The sequence below is a fragment of the Lutra lutra genome, chromosome 1 (assembly GCF_902655055.1).
Source record: "Lutra lutra chromosome 1, mLutLut1.2, whole genome shotgun sequence".
NCBI classification, from domain to species: Eukaryota; Metazoa; Chordata; class Mammalia; order Carnivora; family Mustelidae; genus Lutra; species Lutra lutra.
Genome location: NC_062278.1, coordinates 42,214,269 through 42,218,851, shown reverse-complemented (window position 1 = coordinate 42,218,851; position 4,583 = coordinate 42,214,269). Strand labels below are relative to the sequence as shown.

The 4,583-nt window shown below is 37.0% G+C and overlaps 1 non-coding gene across 1 annotated transcript; it reads right to left on the bottom strand.

Annotated features, from left to right (window-relative positions):
• Positions 1-4,147: 4,147 nt before the first annotated feature.
• On the bottom strand, positions 4,148-4,270 carry LOC125090108 (small nucleolar RNA SNORA54). The gene has a single exon (XR_007124197.1). It is a non-coding gene; the product is annotated as a small nucleolar RNA SNORA54 (small nucleolar RNA).
• Between the last annotated feature and the right edge of the window lie 313 nt (positions 4,271-4,583).

Genomic DNA, 4,583 nt, shown 5'->3' with positions numbered 1-4,583 from the left:
CAATGATTTCTCTGTAGTAGACAATGCTGTTAAATAACATCTTATCCTAGTAGAACTTCTTTCAAAATTGGCATCAATTTCCTCAAAACCTGTCACTGCTTTGTCAACCAAGTTTATGTAATAGTGTAAAAAGTCTTCATATCATCTTCACCAAGAGTGGATTTCATCTTAAGAAACGATTTTCTTTGCTCATCCATAAGAAGCAAACCTCATCTGTTCAAGTTTTATCCCGAGATTGCAGCAAGTCAGTCACATCTTCAGGCTCTACTTCTAATTCTAGTTCACTTACTATTTCCACCACATCTACAGTTACTTCCTCCACTGAAATCCTGAACCCCTCAAAATCATCCAAGAAATTTGGAACCAACTTATTCCAAACTCCCCTTCACATTGACATTTTGACCTTTTCCTGTGGATCAGGACTGTTCATAATGGCATTTAGAATGGTGACTCCTTTCCAAAAGGTTTTCAATTCACTTTGCCCAGATCCAAAAGAGGAATCACTGTCTGTGGCAGCTGTAGCCTTATAAAATGTATTTCTTAAGTAGTAAGACCTGAAAGTTGAAATGACTCCTGGATCCACGGGCTGCCAAAGAGCTGTGTGGACAGGCATGAAAATAACATTCATCTCATCGTGCATCTCCCTCAGGGCTCCTGACAATAGACCAGGTCTATTGTCAATCAACAGTAATATTTTGAAAGGAATCTTGTTTTTCTGAGCAGTGGATCTCAAGATTGGACTTAAAATATCCAGTAAACCATGTTGTAAGTAGAAGTGCTGTCATCCAGGCTCTATTGTTTCAATAAGAGCAAAGGCAAAGTAAATTTAGCATAACTTGGGGAGGCCCTAGAACTTCTCAAATGTTGAATGAGCATTGGCTTCAGTTGTATTAGCCCCTAGCAAGAGAATCAGTCTGTCTTTTGAAGCCTGAAGTCAGGTCTTGACTGCTCTCTAGCTGTGAAGTGCTACGTGGTATCTTCCTCCAATAGAAGGCAGCTTCACTACCGGGAAAATCTGTTTAGTGTAGCCACCTTCATCGATTATCTTTAGCAAGATCTTCTGGATAACTTGGTGCAGCTTCTACATCACCTTGCACTTCTGTGTTACGGAGATGCCTTCTTTCCTTAAAATTCATGAACCAACCTCTGCTAGCTTTAAATTTCTCCTCTGTAGCTTCCTTGCCTCTCTTAGCCTTCACAGAATTAAAGACAGTTAGGGCTTTGCTCTGGATAAGATTTAGCTTAAGGGAATGTTGTGGCTGGTTTGATCATCAATCCAGACCACTAAAACTTTCTCCATCTCAGCAATAAGGCTGTTACAATTCCTTATCATTTGTGTGTGTTCCCTGTAGTAGCACTTCTAATTTCCTTCAAAACTTTTTTCTTTTGAATTCACAACTTGACTAAACATTTGGCACAAAAGACTTAGCTTTTGGCCTGTTTCAACTTTCAACATGCTTTCCTCACTAAGCTTAATCATTTCTGGCTTTTGATTTAAAAGTGAGAGATGTGAGATTCTTCCTTTAACTTTAACACTCAGAAGCTATTGTAGGGTTGTTAATTCACCTAGTTTTAGTATTGCTGTGGCCCAAGGAATGAGGAGGCCTGGGAAGAGGGGAAGGGAGGAGGGAACAGGCAGTCATAGAGCAGTCAGAACACATACAACATTTATTGGTTAAGTTTGTTGTCTTATATGGATGCAATTCATGGTGAACCAAAACAATTACAATGGTAACATCAGATATCACTGATCACAGATCACCATAACAAATATAATAGTAATAGAAAACTTGAAGTATTACTAGAATTACCAGAATGTGACACAGAGACACAAAGTAAACAAATACTGGGGGGAAAAAATGGCACCAATAGACTGGCTTGAAGCAGAGTTGCTACAAACCTTCAATTTCTAAAAAAAAACATGATATCTGCAAAGCACAATAAAGCAAAGTGCAATAAACAATAAATGCCTGTACTCTTCAGGATTTGAGAGTAATCAGCCATAACATTTATGATCATATAGGTCTTAGATATTGATTTGGATGGCTTAATTTATTATTTATTGAGCCATTCTTTCGTCCATCATTGATATATATTATCTACCTAAGTAGTACAGACACAGGTAAATGAAGCCCTTTTTCTGAATCTGAGCATTATAAGAAGCATGTACACCACATCTGTAACAAGGGATATTAACTAAAGGAAGAACCCTGAGCTTGAAAGTTGCCCTGTTATTCTATATACATAAATGTGTAAAAAGTCTTACTTTGGATTGTCTAAATCGCCCATTAAGAGCATGATTATTCATAATAATTGTACCAAGAATATTTTATTTAAAAAAAATCTTTGTTTCCTAGGGATGACCGGTGGCTCTCATTTTTAATTTTCAACCACAGCACCAATCATTCTATCTATGTTTGAGGAATTCTTCCTTAAGGACATTTCATTTATCTCTCATTTGAGATGCTGAGAAGGACTTGTTCACTCTTCAGTCCTCACTTGTAGCTAAAGCACTGGCAGACTTTCTCACTTAGGCTCTGTCAAGCATATAAAGCTGCCACAACTTTGGAAGCTAGTCAGATATAGAAGCAGGAACAAGAGTTAGCTTTTTCTGGTGAGACCAGTGTCAGGAGTGCTAGCTAAGGTAAGTTTTTGGAATCAGCAGCATCAGGGTTCTAACATTGCTCTTCAGTGTCCAGCAGAGATGGAAAACAGTGGTCCATACTGTGGCCAGTCCCTAGAGATGGCAGCATGGAGAAATGTATTTTCAACTTAAAACAATTTAAAGGACTTTTGTAAGTAGTGTTTCTTTCTTAAAGGAAAACAAAACAAAACAAAAAACAAAACAATGCACCTGCGTGGCTCAGTTGGTTGAACATCTAACTCTTAATTTCAACTCAGGTCATGATTTCAGGGTCTTGAGATCAAACCCCGCATTGGGCTTTGTTCTGTGCTGGACGTGGAACCTACCTGGAATTCTCACTCTCCCTCTCCCCATCCCCTACCCACTGCTAGTGCTCTACCTCTCTTTTTCTCTCTCTTTAAAAAAAAAAAGGAAAGAAAGAAAGAAAAGGGGAAAAAAAGCATCTTCTACTATGTGAAAAATTCTGTCACTAAAAGGAATCATTAACAGAGTGAAAAGGTGATCTATCAAAAAAAGGAGAAAATATATGTAAATCATATATCTAATAAGGAATTAATATCCAGAATATAAAACCAACTCCTATAACTAACAACAACAAAAGAAATAACCAAATTTTTTTAATAGGATAATGGCTTGAATAGACAGTTATCCAAAGAAGACATACACATGGCCAACAAGCACATGAAAAGATGTTCATCATCACTAGGCATTAGGGAAATGCAGTTCAAAACTACAATGAGATACCACCTCACACTCATTAGGATGGCCACTATCAAAATAACATAAAACAGGTCTTCCCAAAGATGTGGAGAATTTGGAATACTTGGGCCCTGTTGATGGGAACGTAAAGTGGTACAGTTGCTATGGAAAACAGTATGCAGGATTTTTAAAAAATTAAAAATAAAATTCCCATATGATCTAGCAATCCCCCTTCTGGATATATATCCAAAATAATTCAAAGAAATATCTTGAAGAGACACTTTTATACCCATGTTCATTGCGGCATTCTCATAATAGTCAAGATGTGAAGACAACCCATATATCTATGAACGGTGAATGGACAAAGAAAATGTGAAATATACATACAACAGATACTATTCAGCCTTTAAAGAAAGGAGGTCTATAATGTAGGGAGATCTATACTGTAAAGGAGATCTATAATGCTATACTGTGGATGAACCTCTAAGACATTATGCAAAGTGAAATAAGCTAGCCACACAAGGGCAAAAACTGTATGAGTCCACACACTTAAAGTATCTAACATAGTCAAAATCACGAAAACAGAACATAGAAAAGTGGTTGCCAAGGACTAGGTGGGAGAGGGGGAATTTGTGTTTAATGAGTATAGAGTTTCAATTCTGCAGGATGAAAAACATTCTAGAGATCTTTTATAAGCAGTGTCCATATACTTAGTGAACTCTACACTTAAAAATGTTTAAAATGGTCAATTTAATTTCAGGTGTTTATAATCACAATTAAAATTAATTTTTTTTTTTTTCCTCCCTGTGTCCCCAGGACCTGAAACTGAGAGCCACGAGTCAGTCAGTCATGTGTCCCTGGAGCTGCTATGGCACCGGAATGGAGCCCGTAAGCTACGGCCAGACTAACAGGCCACGAACAGTGCCTCTAAAATTAAATTTTAAATTAAAATATTTTTAAAAAAGTTTTTCTGTCTTTTTTTGTTTGTTTGTTTTCCAGGATTCATCCTCAAATGTAGATCTTGACTCTTTGTCTTATTTAGTTTATCTGGTCAACTCTGATTATGACTAGTTGTCTGTCCCTGAAACTTCTCTCTCTCTCTAGATGTGGTCACCACTTCACAAAAACTATCATGTTGATTCTTTTCTGGATCCTGTAAAAAAGTTCTCAGGAAAACTTCTGTAAAAATTTCTACTACTTATTACTCTCAAATATTAAAATTCTTAGAAGTCTCCTCTCT